The sequence below is a fragment of the Cupressus sempervirens genome, chromosome 7 (genome assembly GCF_028749045.1).
Source record: "Cupressus sempervirens isolate cs-2001-9-10 chromosome 7, ASM2874904v1, whole genome shotgun sequence".
NCBI classification, from domain to species: domain Eukaryota; kingdom Viridiplantae; phylum Streptophyta; class Pinopsida; order Cupressales; family Cupressaceae; genus Cupressus; species Cupressus sempervirens.
In genome coordinates, this window is record NC_143124.1 from 934273738 (window position 1) to 934301632 (window position 27895).

Here is a 27895-nt window from a genome sequence, read left to right on the forward strand (position 1 = left end):
ATATAAGGCTCAAATTTCAGTCTGTAGTTAAAATTCTTCTTCCCATTGAATGGTAGATTGGACAAGCAACGAGGCATGTAATACAAATGTATAGAAACAAGAAAAAGACTCTGAAAGTAGACATACAGGATCGTACGCCTTCTCAAGGACAAGGTCTAAAGCTGCATCATTGACTGCCAGAGCAATTCCCCTCTCTGCAAGGCGTACAACTACATCTTTTATCTGCAATCTAGCGACTTTCCTCAATTCCTCTTTTGTGAGAGGATCAAAAATAATTATCTCATCCAGTCTGTTTAATATCTCTGGCCTGAAGTGTTTTCTGACCTGCAATAAAGTTAAAAGATAATTCAACACAACACCTCCTTTTTTTAGGATCATAGATATCTCCATGACAACTAGATCAGGATGACTGAGTACAAGAAACCACAAAATGGCATAACTCAACTACATTTACTTGTTGCATTACTCTCTTTTTAGCAACATGCATGGATAGGCACCAAAGAGTCCTGCAAGCAAGTACTATGCTCTGAGGTTTGATGTCAAGATAATGACTGTGTTAGAGAAGTTAACTGTCCAACCATGCCCATCTGTCAATCGACCATCATCAAGCATCTGAAGCAAGGTGTTTAATATAGATACATGCGCCTTCTTAACTTCATCAAATAGAACAACACTATATGGCCGTCTTCTAACTGCTTCAGTTAGTTGTCCACCTTCTTCATAACCAACATATCTGGAATTAATGATTAAAATTCAGCTAAAATATTAGCTACTTTTAGTTAGTATATTAATATAAAAATAAAGAAAAATTCTTTGGAATAAGACCAATTTGAAAGAAGCATAATACACTATACATACCCAGGTGGAGCCCCAATGAGCCTGTAAACCGAATGCTGCTCCATGTATTCAGACATATCAATCCGAACTAGGAGGTTTTCATCATCAAATAGTTGTTCTGCAAGAGCCTTTGCAAGCTCTATTTTTCCAACTCCAGTGGGTCCCAAGAATAGAAAAGATCCAGTAGGTTGTTGTGGTGTCCCGAGTCCTGCCCTTGATCTCAGCATAGCATCTGCAACTGCGTTAACTGCTTTCTCTTGCCCAACAACTCTTTTATGCAAACTTTTGGCAAGGTCTAATAGCCGCTCCTTATCATTTTGGCCAAGTCTGGTAACAGGAATGCCAATCCATCGAATCACCACCTGCATGAATTAGTAATTTATATTAATAGCCCTGCAATTGTGCAGTAAAGGTACTGTCACTAAAATTTACTTTCAGTTTTCTACATTGCATACAAATCATAAACCATCACCATTGTAAGTCCACCCTGAATTTAAACTCATAGCCTATAGTTACAAGTGCTAAAAGTATCAATAAAATAAGTGTTAAGAATAATTTAGAACATCCACATTAGACACACCTCTGCAATTTGATCAGGTCCTACAACTTCTGTTAACATTAAATTTCCTTGAACATTAGTTTCATGTCGAGCAATTGATGTATCTATCTCTTGAAGAATCCGTTATCTTAGATCCGCAACTCTTGCCAGATCCATCCTATGCTGTGCCTCCTGGAGAGTATACAACAATTCTTCACGCTTCTGCTTCAGCCGACGAATTCCATCCACTCTCTCTTTTTCTTTCTGGTGTTTCATTTTAAGAGGGTGCAACTTATTTCTCAAATCATTAAGCTCATTTTGAACTTGTGGAATTTGAAAAATAAGAACAGTACGTTATCCTACAGAAATCCCTTGCATACCACAATAATCTTCTCTTTCTATGTGTGTATACAATGCTCATGCAATATAGCAAAATAGTCTTTTTAAAAGAAAGGTAGATCTCCATACTAACCTCCACGAGCCAAGCCTTGCTTGCTCTGTCTTTCTCCTTTTCAAGAGCGTGGAGCTCAATTTCTAATTGAATTCGTTTCCTTTCAAGTGCATCAATTTCTTCAGGTTGACTATCTAATTGCACTCTCACATTTCCACATGCCTCATCAATCAGATCAATTGCTTTGTCAGGAAGATTTCGGTCTGTTCATAGTCCAAATAAGAAAACAATAATTAATCAATTTCACAAAGCCCACAAAATGTCTACATTCTACTCAATAAAAATTAGTGTCTCAAGCTTCAGCAAACTTCTTATACTTTAAAATCAAGTAATTAATTATACACAATCACTCGATTAAAATCAAAATTCTATCCATTTATGATAAAATCTCATATCTAAAGAGCTGCCACACAATGTCATCTTTTTCTATCACCACTTAAATCATATGAATATCTATTTGAAGAACTTACTAGTTATATAATGACTCGATAACTGGGCAGCAACCACTACCGCTCTGTCCATGATCCTCACACCATGGTGACCCTCGTATTTTTCTTTCAGACCACGCAAAATGCTGATTGTGTCGGCCACACTTGGTTCAGCCACGTACACCTTCCAAAGACACTTGTTGAGATAATCTACTCACAAGGTGATCTATGATCCTACAGTGATACAGACCTGAAAATAAAATGCACCAATAAAATTAATCAAGGGCCAACTTTCTGAAATCGGCGCTTGAATGCAGCATCTTTCTCTACGTATTTTCGATACTCGTCCAGTGTAGTTACTCCCACACACCTCAAATGGCCGCGGGCAAGCATTGGTTTCAATAAATTAGCAGCATCCATTGAACCCTCAGCACGTCCTGGGACAAACCCCCTTTGTCAAATTGAAGACAACTAATTATAATGATACATATTTAGATTTAATCAAATGGAGAAAGAAAACAATTTAAAAAAAAAACACTCACCAGCACCGAGAACCAAATGTATTTCATCAATAAAAAGAATGACTCTTCCTTGGGATTCATCCACCTCCTTCAAAATAGATTTTAGTCTTTCTTCAAAGTCACCCCTGTACGTTGTTCCAGCAACTAGGGCTCCCATATCCAATTCTATCAATCTAAATTCCAGCAAATTACTGCAACATTCCAAAGAAATTTTATGAATGTCAAAGTGCAAATTCATGAAGTCCCAAACCAACTGCAAAAACTGCAATTTAATGCCAGTCCCTATCCTAATACTACTTAAATATTCCCAAGCATCAACATTTTATTATATGTTAGCTTACAAAGGCAAAACTAGTTTACAAGGACATGTGCCAATCTTTAACCAGAATGCACAAGGAATCATGCTGACCAGATATCTAGAGCTTAGAATAGCTTGTGCAAGTTGCTTCAGTGTTATTAATTTCAGCTTGTAGTAATATATAAGGGGGCATAGTGTTGCATCATTTGAACTGTCAATTGCTAATTTAGAAAGAGGTGTGCCATGTAGAACAGTGTAACGTATATATTGCCACCAAAGTAAAATTCGAATGTAAAGTTTGAACAATAATATAACTAACATAAAACAGATTATGAAATCCTTTTGCAAGTACTAATGTATGCTTACTACTATCTATCTTACAGGAAGCCCTGGGTATATAAAATAAAAATAAAAAGACCGGCATAAACGTCAAATGTTCCTCTCTTATTAAGCTTTTTCTTTACTTCAAAATTGCTAAAAATAAGAACCTGTTTAGCAGAAAACAACTTACCTTGGCACATCTCCTCTAACAATCCTTTGAGCCAGTCCCTCCACCACAACAGTCTTTCCAACACCAGCCTCTCCAAATAGCACTGGATTGTTCTTCATCGTCCGACACAGAATTCTGATGATTCTCTTGGTCTCTTCATCTTTGCCAATAACTGGGTCAAGCTTCCCAGCTAGTTCCACCAGGTCGCACCCATAGATCTTCAGAGCCTGGAAGTTTGTATGACCAAAGGTAGTCTCTAACTTCTTTCCTTCTACCCTCAGCTTCTCAATTTTAGATTTAACACCCAAAGCACTTACACCCGCTTCTTCAAAGTTGTCCACAATCTGTGAATCCTCCAATAATCCTAGAATAAGATGATCTAGAGCCAAATGAGAATCTCCTTTCTTCTTTTGTCTCGATTGTGTGCACCTGATGCATTTGATTAAAGCAGTGCTGGGGGGATTTTCTTGTGGAGCAGGGTTATGAGAATCAGGATATATCTTATAGCATAATACTAAATTTAAATTTTCTGGACGAAACCCCAATCTACCTACGATATCCAATGATTCAGGAATTCTAATTTATTACATCATAATGAATTTAACTCTGTATAAAACGCATCGACTGCCAAAAAATAAATATCAATACTATTTTAACAAATTGAGCCCCAGTTAGCCCATAGCTCACATCGTGCAATGTATCCCAACAAATGTAAACCCTACCCTGATGCTATTTTCTCTAGAACTAAATGATAACAGAAAAAAAAGTGAAATAAATTCAAGATCAATGCACCCATCAGAGCAGATCTCTGGTCAAATAGCTCTGGTTCTTCAACTCTTGCGCGCGTTGAAGCTGAATAGAATCAATGAAATGGGCAGCATTTGCCTTTTTTACATATTAAGCTCGTGTTGGTCAAAATTTTGACCAACACGGGCATAGATTTAAAAAAAGCCATATTTTCCCTTTCCATACCGACCAATTTAATAAATGGTCAAAAATTTTGGTCGAAAAATGACCTCAAATGTACTAGTGTTTTCTTGGCTTGCATTAAAACATACGATCTTGACTAGTGACAGATTGAATAGACTGCATATTGTCCCATCTTTTAACTTTATTTTATGTAATGAGTGTGAAGAATCAGTGGATCATCTCTCTGTCTCATGCCCATTTTCTTATCAGTGTTGGAGCTTCATTTTGAACAAATTAAATTATAGTACTCCACTTCAAAATGATCTTTGCGATCTCTTTCAAGCTTGGCTAGTTCTTTACTCAAACTATTTATTTGCAAATCTATGGAAATGTATTCCAACATTGGTTGTCTGGGTTATATGGTGGGAAAGTATTAAGCATATTTTCAAAAAAGAATCTCATTCCTTAGAAAAAGTTCTAGAAAGAATTGAAAGATCTGTATCGGAGGTGACAAACACAAGTTCGAGAAACTCAAAATTTAACCCTATTGTTACCTCTTGGGATTCATAAGTGATTCAGAAATGGAAATTTTTATTTATTCCAGATGGTTGGAAAATCAATAACACAACTTCTTCTCCCTTATCTCGAAGAAACGTAACTTGGAGACCCCCAGATGCAGGATATTGGAAACTAAATTTTGATGGTGCATCAAGAGGCAATCTTGGAAATTCTGGTCTAGGTGCATGCATTAGAGACTCTAATGGCGAAGTTGTGGCACTTACAACTTCCCCTTTGCCTATTGGTACAAATAATATTGCAAAAGTCCAAGCTCTACTAGCTAGTCTCATTTTAGCCAAACAAGGTAATTTTCGGTTGTTGTATATTGAAGGTGACTCTTCTGTAATTATAAATGTTTGTATTCATACAAAAATTTATTCTTGGAAATTAAAATACATCCTCATCCAAATCTAGAGGCTCTTAGATAATTGTCATGGTGTTTGCATATCACATACATTAAGGGAGGGAAATCAAGTTGCTAACTCCCTTTCAAACATGGGTTGTGATGGGCTATTCCTCTCATCATTTCATTCGATACCCATAATTGAAAAGTACAATACTCTTAAAAGTTTAATCAAGCTTGATAAGACTATCTACTCGCACCTGAACTAACCTTCAATCATGGCGTGGGTGTTTTGTTACACTCACATTTATTATATCTTGTGGTTTATTATCCCTATTACGTGCGACAATATTTGGGCAATTAATGGTGATCTCAAAAGTTCTTGACAACTATGCATTGTTGTTTTCTCTTGCTTCAAAACGATGCATGGGATGGATATAGCTACTCCATGTGGGTTGTGTCACAAGGTTCATAACCGCAACTCTATCCACATTAAGAATACTCTGCATGCTGCCTCTCGGTCTTTGGGTTTTTAGTTTGAAGAACGTGTTAAGAAAGTTGGATATGCTCTTGTTGACCTGCAATGGGTTTCAAACTTGATTCATCCTCAGGGGCCTTGCACTGGTAACATGAATCCTCAAACTAAAGACTGGAATGAATGGAATTATATTTTTGCACTTGCTATCCCTTCACTCTCAACATCTCATGTTGGTTTGGGCTGGTCGCCTATCTCTTCAGTGGAGGCATGTTTTGGTTGGGGTCCTGTGTGTGATTATGGTGAGGACTGGAATGTTTCTTTCACCAACCCAGCTGGTGTTCATGATGCTTCTGTATGTGACAACAAACCTCTCTGTGGCTATGGTGATATGGAAGAATGATTCTGGGCCTGGTTTTTTCTTTTTGGGTTGTTATGTTTTATGAATCTTAACTTCTTAAGGGATCAGTTGTTATTGGGTTTTTTTTTTTTTGAAAAATGATGACCATCAGTCTTTGTTCACTGATAAGTATATCATCAGGTGGTAGTTGTTTCACCCTTTTGTGATTATACTTTGTCAATAGTTCTATGAAATTATGTAAAATCTATGTATATAAGGGATGAAGCTAGGTTTTCTTCACTGATTCTTTCCCAGTTGACCTTTTTGAATCAATTTTAATAAAATATTATAGTGGCTTGCCACTTTTTGCCCAAAAAAATAAATAAAAATATTTTGTATTTTAAATATATTATAAATGTAACTTATTACTTTAAATTCATTTTCTTGATTGTTTAGTCTCATTTTCTTGACTTTTTGTTGGTAAACAGATTGTTCTTTCCAATGTAACTCTTAAATGCTCGAACCTGTGAGAAACAATTTGATACCAACAGTTGGATAACCTATCATGAGGTTGATAGATTTCCTCTAAATTGAAAGGTACAACTCCCTTACCAATGATATTCAATGAATTTGTTTGTTCCTAAAGTAATTGGGTACGTTCTTAACCTGAGAATGGAAGAGGAAAACCAAGCCAGTCCTAGACAGAAGTAACTCAGCCAGACTTTAGTTCTACACCTAGCCAATACCAAGAACCCACAATTCCTATGACTTCTCGACATTGGTAATGCAATGAATGCAGATTATGTGAATGCAATGAAGAAATGAAGATTTAATATTCATATTTCTGCAATAGGAATACGTGCAAATGCTCTGATCTACAACACATTCGTTATCTGACACAAGATGCAAGATAATGTCCAAAACCAAATACAACAATGCTTTGATTGAATATATTCGAAAAATAATACCCAAATTCTCTGACTTGAAGCAAAACTCTTCTTTGTTTTGAACACAACAAATACAATGCTTTGATTTTTATTTGCCTGCAATTCTGGACAAATCTATTACAGAAATCAATGCATGAAATGAAATGCATAAAATAAACTACTGTCTCCCCTCTACTCCAGCAATACCTACTCTTGCAGAAAAGAAGAACCCCTTGCAAATGAAAAGGTTTTACAATAAATACGTTCTCCAGCAACCGTTTGAATTCTTCTAGTGACTTTTCAGTTCTGTAACTGATCTTGTCTCTTTGACTTCTCATATTTTTCCTTTTGAAAACTGATATGCTTATTAACATATTTAAATTATATTTTAACAATTGACATTTAAATATGTTAAATCAATATCAAAATCTTTCCTTTGTTGAGCGGACAACAAAATAAATACTGCTGCTAGGTAAAAATGGGTCACGTTTTGGGGGGAATATCTTTTGATTCCACCGTTGGATTGAGCCCATCTTTGGATATGTTTTTCCAAACCTAATTATCTTCATTCTGATTGGAGCGATCAGAAAAATAATCATTGAGTCAAAAGATATGAGCTACTGAATTCTACTCTATATGACTATTACAAAATTAGAATTGATAAAATAAAGTTTCTAGCCATTCTTCTTTCACATGCTATGTAACCTAGATGTCTTCAATTTGCCACTATGTTATCTTCCATGCTTACCATGTTTATTCCTTGTTGAATTTTGGAAGTGATTCTCTAGAATGCTTGTGGCAGAAAATCCCAAATGAAAGTTGAAAAGCATACCAAGTTCTTAGTTTTCCACTTCTCTATTGTAGGTGAAATTCACACATTCTAGTAACAGCTGCACTTTGAAAATAATTAACAAACAATAATTCTTCTTTGCTATCAGGTCATTGGCTATGGAACACTCTAATTCATCCTTTGTGGAAATTTGACTTTTTTCTTCTCCCTTTGCGGAAAACTCCAAACTGACTACGAAAGGTGAAGTAGAAAATGAATTTTCCACTTCATATTTAATGTCATGTTGATGTCCAAATCGTCAAGAAATAAATCATTATGAGATTACCATTGTTTGTTTAATCAATTAAGAGCTCTTTTCCATCTTTCTAATGTGGATTTGATGCTTGGTGGAAATTCCATTTTTGAATGCAGAAAGCGCACCCAATTTTCAATTTTCCACCTCCATGTCGTGGGCACAATTTTGATGAAGATTGATTCATAAATTACTTTTTTGAAGTGATCTTGATACTGGACCCTATATATCTTCATTTTGGATTGAGATTTGCCTTTTCTCTCCTCATGTGGAAAATTGAACTTTGACTGCGAAAGGTGTAGCGGAAAATGAGTTTTCCACTACGCTTTTTCCTTTTGGTGGAAAATGAAACATTTGCTTCTCCAATGAAAAATCTAAAACTGACTGCAAAAGGCATAATGGAAAATGAGTTTCCCACTATGCTTTTCCCTTTCGTGGAAACTGAAACATTTGCTTCTCCAATGGAAAATCTGAAAATGACTGCAAAAGGTGCAGCGGAAAATAAGTTTTCCACTACCTTTTTCCCTTTGGCGAAAAATCCCAAGTTGACTACTCCATTGCGGGAAATTCAAGAAGTGCTTCTTCATGGTAGAAAAATGAACTTTGACTTCCATTTGCTTTCACATTTGCATATCTGGACTCTGTAACAATTCAATCCTTCATAAAGACTTTCTTAGAATCAAGGAATGCATTAGTTGAAATTTATCATGGGTGGCGACTTAAAAGTTTTAAAAATTGGGATACTTTTAGTGCGCCTACAGCTGGCTCTGAATGGGGATTATGTGCTGCAAAGTGCATAAAGAATCCAGAATCTCTAGCAAAAAACAAGTGCCTATCCATTGGGCTACATAGTCTATGTACAAATAAGATTATCAAAGAATTTCTAGCCCGGAGGGCGGAGGGGAGCAAGGCAAAACCAAAACTAAGAAAGTGGGAAACACTAAGCTAAGTACACCAAAACTGCAGAAACAAAAGCTTATTTACAAACACAGGTGAGGAGGCCTCACCAAAAGAAGAGCAAGTAGGAAGAAACTCACACATGGCCATTAATCGACAAGGAGAAGTATAATCCTTTCCGGAAAAGAAACTTGCACTCCAACAAGCTATAACAAAACCATTTCATTTCCATGACTTCATCATTGCTGAAGATGAATTTGGAAGCATGCCGAAAATATGTGACCCAAAAATATTTTCCAAGTAACCATGCTTTGTCATAAATTTTTGATTTTTTTGTATCCTCATGCACATTATTTCTCATACATCCAAACATCCTTTGTTGAAAAGAAAAATGATCACACACTTCTGAAAATGGAACCGCAAAATTTTTACACTCGTAACTTTTGATGTGATCACTCTTAAGAGGAATCCCAGTAGATAAATTAAGATTGTAAAAATCTAAATGTCCACACAATTCTAAAACATATGTTGCATCATACTCACATTCACTACAATCATCTTTGATAGCAATTTCAAATTTCAAACCAAGATTAAAACATAATAATTCTTCATCGCACATAGGGTCAAACTGAACCAAAATGACTTAATCACTTTTTGTGGCTATCAATTCTGAAAATTTTTCATCCAAATTTAAAATCTCAATACTCGACTCAGTTGTAGAAGAAGACTTACATTTGGCCAGCATCAAGATTTGATTAGGTTCCATTTCGTGATGAAAAAAAATATAATCCAGCTCTAAACCATCTTCATGGTGTTGCAACACTTCATTAGCCGTCAAAGGTATTTTTTTGGAATCTGACCTTGCAACCACTTCTTCAACCACATCTTTAAACTTAAAATGATATTCATCAAAACATGTTTTAGCCTTTTCATCAATACACAATTCATCAAGAATACTCAACTTGGCATCTTCTACGAAAGAAAATAATTCTAACACTGTAGATTGAACATCATCTTTTCTATTATCCTTTTCAAACTTGTAAGTCCCATATTCTACTTGTTTGCAAACAAAAGGTTGAGTTTCATAAAGAGTCTTATGCAAAATATAATCTTCATCATTTTCTTCAAATTTGAAACTTTCAACAATAGGAAGAAAAGAGGGTACGGACAATTTTTCTTTTTCTTTTTCATATTCACTTACCATTTTATTACCATCTTCAAGAATCTCCATGTTCATAGAAGTGGGCACATCCAAAAATTGGGATATTTCTTACTCTCCAAGAACCAAGCAATTTGTGAATAAAGATTCTTCTTTTTTTATTGGTTTTTCTCCAGAAAAATTTGCTGAAATGAATTTTCCTTTTCTTTGATCTTGGACATTAAAATATCTTTGGATCTCACACTTTAACAGTAGAGTAGATTGATGATCTTATGAGGGATTTAATCCTTTTCTTTCAGCTTCAGTAATACTTTGTTTAAATGCAATCCAAAGGAATTGTAAGTTAGGATCACTCTCAGCATTTATTTCTTCAAATGTGGGTTTCCTTTTGATTTTCTTTCTTGGTTGAACTTCTTGAGACTGAAAAATTATAGGATACAAAATTAGGTGGGACTTCTGAAACCACTTCATCATCCACCTTTAATTCATTGCTTACCTGCAATACCCTTTCCTCACAATGCTGCAATAACTTCTTTTTTACCTCCAGCTCTTTCATCTTGTGATATCTAGAACAAACACTTCTCCATAAAAGAATTGGAGCATGATCTTCTTCAATGTTTAAATTCATTTTTCTCCTGCGAGTAATGCTTTCTCTAAAAGCATCAAACAAATCACACAATACTGGATCATGAGTTTGATGAAGTTCAATCAAAGAAGGATCTGACCTTCTTCCTTTCACAACTTTAATGGGCATGGTCTTTTAATAACAAAATTGCCAATCTCTTGCAAGTAGAGCTAATAATAAAAATTGAGGAAGTAAAACTTCAGCACTAATCTTCTTTTTTGCTTCCCTAGTGGAGTCACCAAAAATCTGTTGGTAAACAGATTGTTCTTTCCAATGTAACTCTTAAATGCCTGAACCTGTGAGAAACAATTTGATACCAACAGTTGGATAACCTATTATGAGGTTGATAGATTTCCTTTCAATTGAAAGGTACAACTCCCTTATCAATGATATTCAATGAATTTGTTTGTTCCTAAAGTAATTGGGTACGTTCTTAACCTGAGAATGGAAGAGGAAAACCAAGCCAGTCCTAGACAGAACTAACTCAGCCAGACTTTAGTTCTACACCTAGCCAATACCAAGAACCCACAATTCCTATGACTTCTCGACATTGGTAATACAATGAATGTAGATTATGTGAATGCAATGAAGAAATGAAGATTTAATATTCAGATTTCTGCAATAGGAATACATGCAAATGCTATGATCTACAACACATTCATTATCTGAAACAAAATGCAAGATAATGTCCAAAATCAAATACAACAATGCTCTGATTGAATATATTCGAAAAATAATACCCAAATTCTCTGATTTGAAGCAAAACTCTTCTTTGTTTTGAACACAACAAATACAATGCTCTGATTTTTATTTGCCTGCAACTCTAGCCAAATCTATTACAAAAATCAATGCATGAAATGAAATGCATAAAATAAACTATTGTCTCCCCTCTACTCCAGCAATACCTACTCTTGTAGAAAAGAAGAACCCCTTGCAAATGAAAAGGTTTTACAATAAATACATTCTCCAGCAACTGTTTGAATTCTTCCAGTGACTTTTCAGTTCTGTAACCGATCTTGTCTCTTTGACTTCTCATATTTTTCCTTTTGAAAACTAATATGCTTATTAACTTTTAAAGTTAATAATGATATATATTAACATATTTAAATTATATTTTAACAATTGACATTTAAATATGTTAAATCAATATCAAAATCTTTCCTTTGTTGAGCGGACAACAAAATAAATACTGCCGCTAGGTAAAAATGGGTCATGTTTTGGGGGGAATATCTTTTGATTCCACCGTTGGATTGAGCCCATCTTTGGATATGTTTTTCCAAACCTAATTATCTTCATTTTGACTAGAGCAATCAAAAAAATAATCATTGAGTCAAGAGATATGAGCTACTGAATTCTACTCTATATGACTATTACAAAATTAGAATTGATAAAATAAAGTTTCTAGCCATTCTTCTTTCACATGCTATGTAACCTAGATGTCTTCAATTTGCCACTATGTTATCTTCCATGCTTACCATTTTTATTCCTTGCTGAATTTTGGAAGTGATTCTCTAGAATGCTTGTGGCAGAAAATCCCAAATGAAAGCTGAAAAGCATACCAAGTTCTTAGTTTTCCACTTCTCTATTGTGGGTGAAACTCACACATTCTAGTAACAGCTGCAATTTGAAAATAATTAACAAACAATAATTCTTCTTTGCTATCAGGTCATTGGCTATGGAACACTCTAATTCATCCTTTGTGGAAATTTGACTTTTGTCTTCTCCCTTTGTGGAAAACTCCAAACTGACTACGAAAGGTGAAGCAGAAAATGAATTTTTCACTTCATATTTAATGTCATGTTGATGTCCAAATCGTCAAGCAATAAATCATTATGAGATTACCATTGTTTGTTTAATCAATTAAGAGCTCTTTTCCATCTCTCTAATGTGGATTTGATGCTTGGTGGAAAGTCCATTTTTGAATGCGAAAAGCGCACCCAAGTTTCAATTTTCCACCTCCATATAGTGGGCACAATTTTGATGAAGATTGATTCATGAATTACTTTTCTGAAGTGATCTTGATACTGGACCCCATATATCTTCATTTTCGATTGAGATTTGTCTTTTCTCTCCTCATGTGGAAAATTGAACTTTGACTGCGAAAGGTGTAGCGGAAAATGAGTTTTTCACTACGCTTTTCCCTTTGGTGGAAAATGAAACATTTGCTTCTCCAATGGAAAATCTAAAACTGATTGCGAAAGGCGCGGCGGAAAATGAGTTTCCCACTACGCTTTTCCCTTTGGTGGAAACTGAAACATTTTCTTCTCCAATGGAAAATCTGAAAATGACTGCGAAAGGCGCAGTGGAAAATAAGTTTTCCACTACCTTTTTCCCTTTGGCGGAAAGTTCCAAGTTGACTACTCCATTGTGGAAAATTCAAGAAGTGCTTCTCCATGGTAGAAAAATGAACTTTGACTTCCATTTGCTTTCACATTTGCATATCTGGACTCAGTAACAATTCAATCCTTCATAGAGACTTTCTTAGAATCAAGGAATGCATTAGTTGAAATTTATCATGGGTGGCAACTTAAAAGTTTTAAAAATTGGGATACTTTTAGTGCGCCTACAACTGGCTCTGAATGGGGATTATGTGGTACAAAGTGCATAAAGAATCCAGAATCTCTGGCAAAAGACAAGTGCCTATCCATTGGGCTACATAGTCTATGCACAAATAAGATTATCAAAGAATTGCTAGCCGGGAGGGCGGAGGGGAGCAAGGCAAAACCAAAATTGAGAAAGTGGAAAACACTAAGCTAAGCACACCAAAACTGCGGAAGCAAAAGCTTATTTACAAACACAGGTGAGGAGGCCTCACCAAAAGAAGAGCAAGTAGGAAGAAACTCACACATGGCCATTAATCGACAAGGAGAAGTATAATCCTTTCCGGAAAAGAAACTTGCACTCCAACAAGCTGCAGCAAAACCATTTCATTTCCATGACTTCATCATTGCTGAAGGTGAATATGGAAGCATGCCGAAAATATGTGACCCAAAAATATTTTCCAAGTAACCATGCTTTGTCATAAATTTTTTAATTTTTTTTGTACCCTCTTGCACATTATTTCTCATACATCCAAACATCCTTTGTTGAAAAGAAAAATGATCACACGCTTCTGAAAATGGAACTGCAACATTTTCACACTCGTAACTTTTGATGTGATCACTCTTAAGAGGAATCCTAGTAGATAAATTGAGATTGTAAAAATCTAAATGTCCACACAATTATAAAATATATGTTGCATCATAATCACATTCACTACAATCATTTTTTATAGCAATTTCATATTTCAAACCAAGAATTAAACATAATGATTCATCATCACACATAGGGTCAAACTGAACCAAAATGACTTCATCACTTTTTCTGGCTATCAGTTCTAAAAAAATTTCATCCAAATTTAAAATCTCAATACTCGAATCAGTTGTAGAAGAAGACTTACATTTGGCCAGCATCAAGATTTGATTAGGTTTCATTTCGTGATGAAGAAAAATATAATCCAGCTCTAAATAATCTTCATGGTGTTGCAACACTTCATTAGCTGTCAAAGGTATTTTTTTGGAATCTGTCCTTGCAACCACTTCTTCAACCACATCTTTAGACTTAAAATGATATTCATCAAAACATGTTTCAGCCTTTTCATCGTTACATAATTCATCAAGAATACTCAACTTGGCATCTTCTACGAAATAAAATAATTCTAACACTGTAGATTGAGCATCATCTTTTCTATTATCTTCTTCAAAGTTATAAGTCCCATATTCTACTTGTGTGCAAACCAAAGGTTGACTTTCATAGAGAATGTTATGCAAAATATAATCTTCATCATTTTCTTCAAATCTAAAACTTTCAACAATAGGAAGAAAAGAGGGTACGAACAATTTTTCTTTTTCTTTTTCATATTCACTTACTATTTTATTACCGTCTTCAAGAATCTCCATGTTCATAGAAGTGGGCACATCCGTAAACTGGGATATTTCTGGCTCTCCAAGAACCAAGCAATTTGCGAATAAAGATTCTTCTTTTTTTATTGGTTTTTCTCCAAACAAATTTGCTGAAATGAATTTTCCTTTTGTTTGATCTTGGACATTGAAATGTCCCTTTTCTGATTTTATATGATATTTCAAGCCTCAAATCAGATCTTTAAAATCAAACAACCAATATTTCAAAGATCCACCAATTTCTCAATAAACCCCAAATCGGGTATGCCAGAAATAGTACCAAAAGCTTCACAGCTTCACCTATTATTAATAAATCTAAAAGTGGACAATTTTACAGAAATTTGAGCAGCATAACAGCCTATAAAATGACATTTCCAAATCTATATAACATGCACACAATAGCTCCCAAACGGAGGACAAAACAATGCTCATCGGGCTCTCGAAAATAGCATAGAATAGCCCGAAATCACCACAAAAACTTAATAATCTATCACAGAAGTATAATCATATCCAAATACATATATTTAGCTCTATTTTAACATTTAAAAGTCTAAAATACAGCAGCAACCCAAACTGATATGAAATACTCAACTGAAAACACCAAACTCTTACAAAAAACAAACCCGAAAACTCACAAATCTGCACTGTTCAGCACAAAGGCAAACTTTGCATGAGCATGCACATGGAATGGCTTCAAACTCCCATCCTTAGCCTTCTTAGAAACCTGCAAACTCCCGTTCTTGGTTCTCCTTCTCCACAGGTTTGGCAGCCTCTGAAGAATAACAAAGCAATGCGCAAAAATGAAGTTCTGGAATGAGCCCAAAATGCCTCCAAACCCCTTAAAAGAGGGCATAACCCTAACTCACATCCAAGAGGGGTTAATAAAACATATTTTAATAATAATTTTCATTTATTAGCCCATTAGCTTCCAAAGTTTATCCCCTTTTTCCGAAACTTCACCTTTTTGGGCCTGCCTGCCTTAGCAAAGATTATTATTTTTAATTATTTGAAAAGAGGACATGACAAGTCCTCCCCTTCCAAATATTGCTTGTCCTCAAGCAATGGCCAAACAATAGACCAATCAATCCACTTGGATCCCAAATGTAGTCATGAACGATACTATTGTCAATTAACACAGGCTCCTGCAATATCCTCTGCAATATAACCAAGAGGAATCCATAATCAAACTAACAATTACTGCTCAACCAAACTCCAAAGTGACAACTTCCATAGTCAGAAACCCACGAGACACAAACTCTTTGAACATCAAAACTCAAGTAAAGTGGACAAATCAAATTGCCAACATAGTAAATACCATCAATGCATCCCACTGGCCTATACAGAATGTACAATCCAACTCTGCAACAATGGTGAATGCTCCCGAATGAAACTGTACCAAGTATGGAGAATCCACACACCGTACAACTCCTGCAGTCAACACAACTCTGCAGATCACTGGCCACTATCTCATAACCATAACTCCCATGCACCCCTGATGGTGAAAAGCCATCACAAGATAAACAACAAGAAATGGAACCCAAACCAAGTTTGTTTGCCATCAACTCCTCAGCACAACGATCACATGCTAACTGATGTACATACCCTGAAATATAATATTGATAAAAAAAACCAACCTCAGTCAACAGCTCACCATGGACAAGTGATACAACCCACTGTGACTGATCACTAAGTAAGTCAGGAGATGTCATAGCCAAAGGAGTAGAATCAATAACAACACCTGCTAAAGCATCACTCCAAAACTCCTGCTCTAAGTCATGTATTATCAAGTTGTCAACTGCAGGACCTATCGCCATGTTGTGCCCATCACAACTCTCATCCCAAGGCATCAAACTATCCCATAACTGATGATAAGCACTAGGAACCAAAGTACATTTCTGTATCATCATCTCATCAACATGGTCATCAAAGGTGAATTGATGAGCATACCTCACAATGTAATGTCGATAGAATGTGCCAATCTCAGTCAGTGGCTCAGACTGCAATCCAGATGTAACTAACTGCAATTGATCACTAACCAAGTTGGAACTGACTACTACCTCTGAAGACATCGCCAAGGGAGTAGTATTACTAGCAGGAACCATGCCAACTGTCAGCTCACTAACATCACACATGGTCTTTGATACATCATCTCTAGTCTTCATTCCATTAGTACTAGAGGTCACCACCATGTCAGGCATACCACAACAATCTGTTGCAGCACCCAACTCAACTGAACCTAACTCTAATGGGGACAAACTCGATATGCCAATGTTAGTATCAAGGATGGATGCATCCCCATCTCCACTATCTTTGACAATCTCGACCATGGACATCCTTGGATCACCAGACACTATAGCTTGTGACTGTATAGAATATGGTAAAGATTGTAGTTGCTCTAACTCCATGGTCACTTTAGCCAAATGAAACTGTGACTCCTTGAAAGCCAACTATGTACTCTCAAGAATCTCAGAAGTCACCTCAAGGTGCTGAGTAAGCTCACTCACCTCATCTTCCTTGGCCAAAAATGCATCGTATGATGTATTGTCCCACTCCATAAGATAATCTCTATTGGCTACCAACTGCATATAATCCTATCTCAAAATCTGGATAGCCTCCCATAAAGAGTGGAACTCTGTCAAGGAAAGATAACTGCCTCCCTGCTCATCACTAGTTGGAGAACCCCATCCATAAACTGCTAACAACTGACGAGAAGCATCAAAATGTTGGCAAGCAATAGCAATGTCTCGCTCACTAACTCTCAACTGATTAGACACATGATGGCACTAGCTAGACTGTCTCCTACAAACCTCCTCTGATGCACTGTCTAAAAGAGTATCCTCAAAGTTACTAGTCTCTAGAGTATTACCATCCATATCCTGTGAATCAACTCCAAAGCTCATATCAACATATGGAGTATCAAAAACTGTAGCACTAATGTCTAATTCCTCTGTACCAAAAGAAACTGCCAAGGAAACTAAGTCTTCAAAACTACCCACTGCATCCTCCCGGATGTCATCAATGCCAATATGATCCTGGGACTCATTTGTACACACTGCCAAATATGAAAGATCATCAACACATTTCAGAAAGTATGGTCGACTGGATATATGAACAAAGCCCAACACTAGTGTATAAAAACTAATACCAGCATCGGACAAGCTGTTGGCACAAGAAAAGACAACACCGTGCAATCTGCTAATCAAATCCATGATAGCACCCAAACAAACATTGCTACCAAAAAGTGTTAAACATCTCCAGTCAACTGAATCCCAAACGCCAATATAACAATCTCGAGCCCATATCTGTAAACTAGAATCAGCTGGTAACTCAAGAAAACTCCTCACCTGAGTAATATGAACAATACCAACTAACTCCACATACCTATCATGATGAGATAATGAAGTCACAATATTGTCTTTGTTCACTTTCAGTCGGCTGGACAAATCATGTGAAGTACTACCAGCCTCAACCTCATGTGTTGAAGCATCTAACTATGCTTGGTACTCTTTCTCAGCAAAGTCATGAATGCTTAATGTCTTCTCATCTCTACCAAGTATCTCACCATCATGCACAACAACATCCGCATAATCATCATCTGAACCCACTACGTTGTAGTCACTACCTGTTGTAACTATACCATCTTGAATACTTGTGACATCACCCTTTGATGACCTGTATACAATTGTCTCAATTTGAGTATCAAGTTGACCATTACTATCAATCTGCGTAATATCCTTTCTCACTACCTCCTATGGTGGACTAGAATCTGAGACCTCAGCCTAGCTATAAGCTAGTTTCTCAAACTCCTCATGCAAGTTCTTGGTAATTGTGTCATCTGCCCTGTGAGAAAATTTTTCAAATAGAAATCTAGTCAACTTATCCACCTTAGCTGGGTCGGACAACATGTCATTCATTATACGGTGGTGCTCAACCAACTCTTCAGACATGTCATGGCTTATTTTCCTAAGTTTATCTCGAATGTCTAAATAACCATCCTTTCTACTGTTTTGACTCTGGATATCAATTGTCCAAGATCGTGTCCTCTAAGACTCTGTACTATACCTGTCCATTCCAGATAAAGTAGAGTGTAACCCCAATAGGTTATAACTTCTTCAAACACCAAGAACTAACATGCAATTGATTAGAAGTAGCATGCAACCATAGATTTCGACATGCAGCTGATTAGAAGCAATATGCAACCACCAAATTCACCAAGAACTAACATGCAAATGATTAGAAGTAGCATGCAACCATAGATTTTGACATGAAACTGATTAGAAGCAACATGCAACCAAAAAATTCACTAAGAACTAACATGAAAATGATTAGAAGTAGCATGCAACCATAAATTTTGACATGCAAGATTTGGGTAGTTATCAAAACTGACATGCAAACTTCTACAAACCCTCAGGTTGGCAAGATCATAGCTCTGATACCACTAAAATGTCCCTTTTCTGATTTTATATGATATTTCAAGCCTCAAATCATATCTTTAAAATCAAACAACCAATATTTCAAAGATCCACCAATTTCTCAATAAACCCCAAATCGAGTATGCCAGAAATAGTACCAAAAGCTTCACAGCTTCACCTATTATTAATAAATCTGAACGTGGAAATTTTTATAGAAATTTGAGCAGCATAACAGCCTATAAAATGACATTTTCAAATCTGTATAACATGCACACAATAGCTCCCAAACGGAGGACAAAACAATGCTCATCAGGCTCCCAAAAATAGCATAGAATAGCCCGGAATCACCACAAAAACTTAATAATCTATCACAGAAGTATAATCATATCCAAATACATATATTCAGCTCTATTTTAACATTTAAAAGTCTTAAATACAGCAGCAACCCAAACTGATATGAAATACTCAACTGAAAACACCAAACTCTTACAAAAAACACACCCGAAAATACACAAATCTGCACTGTTCAACACAAAGGAAAACTCTGCATGAGCATGCACATGGAATGGCTTAAAAATATCGTCCTTAGCTTTCCTGAAAACCTGCAAACTCCCATTCTTGGGTCTCCTTCTCCATAGGTTTGGCAGCCTCTGAAGAACAACAAAGCAATGCACAAAAATCAAGTTCTGGAATGAGCCCAAAATGCCTCCAAACCCCTTAAAAGAGGGCATAACCCTAACTTACATCCAAGATGGGTTAATAAAACATATTTTAATAATAATTTTCATTTATTAGCCCATTAGCTTCCAAAGTTTATCCCCTTTTTCCGAAACTTCACCTTTTTGGGCCTGCCTGCCTTAGCAAAGATTATTATTTTTAATTATTTGAAAAGGGGACATGACAAACATTAAAATATCTTTGGATCACACACTTTAACAGTAGAGCGGATTGATGATCTTATGAGGGATTTAATCATTTTCTTTCAGCTTCAGTAATACTTTGTTTAAATCCAATCCAAAGGAATTGTAAGTTAGGATCACTCTCAACATTTATTTCTTCAAATGTGGGTTTCCTTTTGATTTTCTTTCTTGGTTGAACTTCTTGCTCACTCAAGACTAAAAAATTATAGGAGACAAAATTAGGCGGGACTTCTGAAACCACTTCATCATCCACCTTTAATTCATTGCTTAGCTGCAATACCCTTTCCTCACAATGCTGCAATAACTTCTTTTTTACCTCCAGCTCTTTCATCTTGTGATATCTAGAACAAACACTTCTCCATAAAGGAATTGGAGCATGATCTTCTTCAATGTTTAAATTCATTTTTATCCCACGAGTAATGCTTTCTCTAAAAGCATCAAACAAATCACGCAATACTGGATCATGCGTTTGATGAAGTTCAATTAAAGAAGGATCTGGCCTTCTTCCTTTCACAACTTTAATGGGCATGGTCTTTTAATAATAGAATCGCCAATCTCTTGCAAGTAGAGCTAATAATAAAAATTGAGAAGTAAAACTTCAGCACTTATCTTCTTTTTGGCTTCCCTAGTGGAGTCACCAAAAATCTATTGGTAAACAGATTGTTCTTTCCAATGTAACTCTTAAATGCCCGAACCTGTGAGAAACAATTTGATACCAACAGTTGGATAACCTATCATGAGGTTGATAGATTTCCTCTGAATTGAAAGGTATAACTCCCTTATCAATGATATTCAATGAATTTGTTTGTTCCTAAAGTAATTGGGTACGTTCTTAACCTGAGAACGGAAGAGGAAAACCAAGCCAATCCTAGACAGAACTAACTCAGCCAGACTTTAGTTCTACACCTAGCCAATACCAAGAACCCACAATTCCTATGACTTCTCGACATTGGTAATGCAATGAATGTAGATTATGTGAATTCAATGAAGAAATGAAGATTTAATATTCATATTTCTGCAATAGGAATACGTGCAAATGCTCTGATCTACAATACATTCATTATCTGAAACAAGATGCAAGATAATGTCTAAAACCAAATACAACAATGCTCTGATTGAATATATTCGAAAGATAATACCCAAATTCTCTTAGTTGAAGCAAAACTCTTCTTTGTTTTGAACACAACAAATACAATGCTTTGATTTTTATTTGCCTGCAACTCTGGCCAAATCTATTACAGAAATCAATGCATGAAATGAAATGCATAAAATAAACTACTGTCTCCCCTTTACTCTAGCAATACCCACTCTTGCAGAAAAGAAGAACCCCTTGCAAATGAAAAGGTTTTACAATAAATACATTCTCCAACAACCGTTTGAATTCTTCTAGTGACTTTTCAGTTCTGTAACCGATCTTGTCTCTTTGACTTCTCATATTTTTCCTTTTGAAAACTGATATGCTTATTAACTTTTAAAGTTAATAATGATATATATTAACATATTTAAATTATATTTTAACAATTGACATTTAAATATGTTAAATCAATATCAAAATCTTTCTTTTGTTGAGAAAAAAACAAAATAAATACTGCTGCAAGGTAAAAATGGGTCATGTTTCAGGGGGAATATCTTTTGATTCCACCATTGGATTGAGCCCATCTTTGGATATTTTTTGCCAAACCTAATTATCTTCATTCTGACCAGAGGGTCGAAAAAATAATCATTGAGTCAAAAGATATGAGCTACTGAATTCTACTCTATATGACTATTACAAAATTAGAATTGATAAAATAAAGTTTCCAGCCATTCTTCTTTCACATGCTATGTAACCTAGATGTCTTCAATTTGCTACTATGTTATCTTCCATGCTTACCATGTTTATTCCTTGCTGAATTTTGGAAGTGATTCTCTAGAATCCTTGTGGCAAAAAGTCCCAAATGAAAGTTGAAAAGCGTACCAAGTTCTTAGTTTTCCACTTCTCTATTGTAGGTGAAATTCACACATTCTAGTAACAGATACACTTTGAAAATAACTAACAAGCAATAATTCTTCTTTGCTATCAGGTCACCGGCTATGGAACACTCTAATTCATCCTTTGTGGAAAACTCCAAATTGACTACGAAAGGTGAAGCAGAAAATGAATTTTCCACTTCATATTTAATGTCATGTTGATGTCCAAATCTTCAAGCAATAAATCATTATGAGATTACCATTGTTTGTTTAATCAATTAAGAGCTCTTTTCCATCTCTCTAATGTGGATTTGATGCTTGGTGGAAATTCCATTTTTGAATGTGAAAAGCGCACCCAATCTTCAATTTTCCACCTCCATGTAGTGGGCAGAATTTTGATGAAGATTGATTCATAAATTACTTTTCTGAAGTGATCTTGATACTGGACCCCATATATTTTCATTTTGGATTGAGATTTGTCTTTTCTCTCCTCATGTGGAAAATTGAACTTTGACTGCAAAAGGTGTGGCGGAAAATGAGTTTTCCACTACGCATTTCCCTTTGGTGGAAAATGAAACATTTGCTTCTCCAATGGAAAATCTAAAAATGACTGCGAAAGGCACAGCGGAAAATGAGTTTTCCACTATGCTTTTTCCTTTGGTGGAAACTAAAACATTTGTTTCTCCAATGAAAAATTTGAAAATGACTGTGGAAGGCGCAGCGGAAAATAAGTTTTCCACTACGTTTTTCCCTTTGGTGGAAAATCCCAAGTTGACTACTCCATTGTGGAAAATTCAAGAAGTGCTTCTCCATGGTAGAAAAATGAACTTTGACTTCCATTTGCTTTCACATTTGCATATTTGGACTCAGTAACAATTCAATCCTTCATAGAGACTTTCTTAGAATCAAGGAATGCATTAGTGGAAATTTATCATGGCTGGCGACTTAAAAGTTTTAAAAATTGGGATACTTTTAGTGCGCCTACACTTTTAAACTTTCCTTTTTTTTTATTAGAAAAAATATTTTAATCATCAAGTAAGGAAAGCGGATATCATATATATGGACATTTTAAACTCTTATAAAAATTTTAATGAGTTTTTTGTTATATTATTAATTTACATTTATTTCTTAAATTTATAATATTATTATATGATTTTGTTTTTTTAAATAGATAATTGTATTTTAAATTAGTTAGTAGCAATTATATGTCTGAAATAAAATGAAAGAATTAAAATGACCAAACTATTTGGCCTTGTTGACTCCCAAATTAAAGGCCTACTACTCTAAAAGATACATTATTTATATTTTACAATATTTTGAGTTATGAATATTAAAATAAAATTCAAATGTCTTTAATATCATTTTCTATAATTTTTGTTATATTTTTACTTATGGCTTTTTGAAGGAATAATAATTTCAATTTCAATTTTAATGTGATTTTAATTATCTTTGTTTATGAATTAAATAAATTATTTTGGTTTGTTTTGTTTTCAAGTTCTTACATATTTGGATAGGATAGGATGATGGAATGATTTAGGTTTTGGATTAGAGGTTTATTTCGATACTGAATAAAGTGGAAATGGATTTGTTATAGTTGAGCTATAGACCCTAATAAAAAATGACTAGATTTGAAAATAATTTTGCATGCATCAAATATATCATAAAAATATATTGAATATACGCAATACTTAGCAAGTAAAAGCTCTTTTTATCAAATTTTCTATTTATTTCACAATTCAATACTTGCCAAAATCACAAATTAAATTTGATGAGTTAATTGTAAAACTAGACACGAATCTTACTCCAATTTGATGCGTTAAATGTACAACTTGACTAGATTCTCAGCCCAAAATCCACTACACTAAGGCAGGAACTTTGGCGCTTGTGTCCCTTGTTTAATTATTGGTAATAATGTTTAATTGGTAAACATAATCTCTTGTTCGAACTAATTCAATTGAAGCTACAAGATTAACACTTTGTCTTAGCAAGGGAGGCCAAGAGGAGGGATCGTTTGTACGATGAACACATTGCGCTCTCGAATGATGAGACATAAATTCATCTCAATATGATATTTTAAATTAAAGAAAACAACATAATTTAGATGCTACCTTATGGTATCATAAAGTACGCTTCAATTAGGAATATCAACCATATGATATTTATCATACTTAATTTCTTTAGTATGTGCACTTTAAGGAAAATATTTGCACATGGTGTTTCCAATACTACATTTGATAGTATACACAATGCCATATTTTAATAAGATAACTTCAAGAATTGTCTATGATGTATGTGCTATCACAATCTGCATAGACATCAATAAAATGATATTCATCATGACAACTGATTAAAATATTGTTAAGATCGACCTTACAATAGTAACCACAATCAAAACATCAATGACAGATTGTCACCTCTCATGATGTTTGTACAGAATCATGTCGTAACTCACATGATATCTAACATGAACTGTATCAAAGGTTGAATCCACCATGGATATTCCAAGAGTGTGGAGCAAGGGTTTTCACCTCATACTTCTCTCACAAAGAAGAAACATTATGAGAAATTTCACTTGGAACTTCTCTCTTACATAGAAGAACTCATTAAAGTAAATCTTGTGTAATTGTTGGTGTTGAGTCTCCCTCTCAGTAAGGGTTGTGATCAATAACTCCAATCTGGTCTTTAATAATGTATAAACTTCACTTTGGTAGAAGTCTTAGAGAAATTATTAGTTGTTAGATCTTTAGTGATAATGTACTTTGAATGAATAACATTTCAAGTATCCATCTATGGTTTAGGCATTCACGTAAAGAATTTTTTGTTTACGCATGGAATTTAATCTCATGTATCATAATCCGTTGACTACTTTAGTTTCCTAATCACTAGAGAATCCATCTCGACATGGTCTACTCCCTTTGAATCAATACGACCAAGATCTTAAAAATCAATTGAATCATATCTTCAATTTGCTCCCTTTGTCATGAAAGTATAGTTTGATTTATAGTAACATGAGTAAATGTATTAAATTTTGGATTCATCTCTAGCTTTGGTTATGTTAGACATTCATGCTAACGTGGCTACCTTCTGAAGCTCCAAGTACATGCATCAACCTCTTGACTTCCAAGTTTACCTTTGATGGATGTGTCAAACTCCTTTTGATTGTTATTTTCTCTAATGGAATGTCAGACTCCCTCTTGTTATAGAAGGATAATCATAATTCTGATCATAGAAGATATCTTTCTCCAGTAGCCTCACTTTATCTAGCATGATCATTAGATGACTAATGAATCTTAGATCAAAACCTCTTTGGAGTGATTGTCATAAGATTGAGTCCTGCACAATATTTGGTAGCATGGCTAGTGTACCATTCTTCATTTTCTGCAAAAGCATCCACGAGGACAATGAAAAAGTTCAAGGCAAAAGGCATACCTTGGTTATTCCTCAGTAGCTCAATGGTAAAGTAGTCGATTGTTAACCAATTGGTTGTAGGATCAAATCCTATTTCAAGAGAGCTCTTTTATTCTTCTTCAAGAACTTGGTTCCATAATTATAAGCAAGATATTGTCCACCATAAAAAGAGAAAAATTTTCCCTATTTAACTGAATTGGAGTAAACCTCTCTTCGCTCCGATACATTCTTTTTTCAATAATTAACTTATCACTTCATTGATAATTTTAGCAATGTTACCAACATCTACATGTAGATTGGGAATAATCTAAAACCTAGGGTTAGCCCACTCATACATTTCAAGTTATGAGCGAGCTATATTCATCAATTCTCTCAAATTGATTTCGATCAAGAGAAGGTCCTTGGCCTTTTCATCTTCCTACCTTATGTAGACTGCATAACCTTTATATCATGGGCTAGTTGATAGGATATGTGAAATCTTATTCGATCTGCTCAAGGATTTTAAATGAATTATTAGGAAGTGGTAAAGTATGAAAATGGACTTCATATCAATGATCATATTCTTTCATTTTAAGCAAGCATTTCAATCAATTATTTCATAATCTTTCATTTCTTTTTTAATCTATCTCTATATTGTTTTTTTTAATAAGTAAAACAGGTTTTAAGGGGTGCCTGAAACTCATCGGTTTACAAAAGAAGTAGACATTAAGTTTTGAACCGAAAAAAATAACAAAGAAACAACAGCCCAAAGAATGCCAGGAGAGCCATACAAAAAGGGACAACCTCTAAAAGAGAAGGCGAGCAATAGGTTTTGAAAGGACCCAAAACCTTATACAAAACTGGCCATGAAGATTTACATTTCGGTCCTGTCTTTTGAGAACGTAAAGACGTATCAAACAAAGGTTTGGAGGACTCAACTTTTTTTTTTTGCCTTTTACTGATGTCCATCCATCCTCCACCTTCCCAGCAACCTTTTGACAACAACACCATTCTGAACCAAAGCCACAAGAGGGACAAATTCGAATAAAGAGTTTCAACAACAAATGAAGGGACATCTATAACATTCTTGGTCGCCATCATGGGGACAAGATTTGAATCATCAGAGACAACAACAAAATCCTCCACCAAAGAAAGATTATTCTAAGAAGAGCTATCCAACCCATCCACAATTGTGGATACTTTCTGAACCATGTAGTGATCATCTAAAACCCCCAACCACCAAGAAGGTGATTTCTTCAATCTAACCTTATCAGAGGAGCATTGTGCAACGAGATGACCAGTCTTATGGAATTTCTTGCATCTGAAGGGAATCCCCTCATAATCAAGAAGTTGAATCCAAGAACCATTCGGAGAGGCCAACTTAATCATTTTAGGGAGCCTCTTGGAGACATCAATCTCCACAAGAATGCAAGCATATGTCATCCTATATACATTGGAAGATGTTGAATCAACCAACAAGAAGTCCCCAAGGACCTCCCCCATAGCCTCCAGGACTGAATCCAACCATAAGTGAAGAGGAAGATTTGGCAACCTTACCCACAGAGGAATCTTATTAAAGGATTCAGACGACGAGTCAAAATCCTTATACCAAAGTTTGGCCATCAAAGGGAACCTCTCCTCCCAAGAGAAACCACGACACTGGATGGAATTTCTATCTTTAGCATTTGCAAATTTCACAATAAAAAAGCCCCTTGCCACAAGGTAAATCTGAACTAAATCCGAAATGATAGGTTTCCAATATTTGGAAATCAAAGCATGCAAATCTGAAAGAGAGGGCCAAAATCCCCTAAAACAAAAAATAGTAGCTGAAGAAGAGTAGTCCTCCACATATGTGGAATTCTTATCAACAATTTCTGAATCTAGGTGAAGCACAAGCAGGTTACTTATAGAGATAGGCACAGCCGAACGAAGCCTCAACTTTACAACAAGACCCCCAATCCCTGCCTCAAAGGCAACCACATTTGTATAAGAGATAGAAAATCTCCCCACGACAACCTATGACTAAGCAGTAGGCGAACATTGAGCCTCAACAACAAGAGACACAAGAACAGTAGCTGTGACGACCCTAGCCGCAACAGAGGGACGAAGAGCTTCCATTGCTGCAATTGGAGAGTGAGCATCATCCCCATTATCTTCCAGAGAAAAATGGGTGGGAGAAAAAGAAGATTGAAACTTGGCAAGAGTAGCATAGGCAAGAGCGTGAGAAACTACAACAACAAGAAACATCAGTGTGGGAGCACATGGAACCGCGAGAGTAAGAGATGTGGTAGGGAACCAACCCATTGTAGATGGACGGGAAGCCTCAACACCAGCAATGGGAAGAGAGCAATGGGTAGGAGAAATAATTTGAAATGCCACTCAGGTGGGAGTAGGAACCATCATAAAAGAAA

General features: G+C 35.4%; 1 pseudogene; it reads right to left on the reverse strand.

The window, feature by feature from the left end:
* LOC149550644 (chaperone protein ClpB1-like) lies at positions 1–27788 on the reverse strand (annotated as a pseudogene).
* Between the last annotated feature and the right edge of the window lie 107 nt (positions 27789–27895).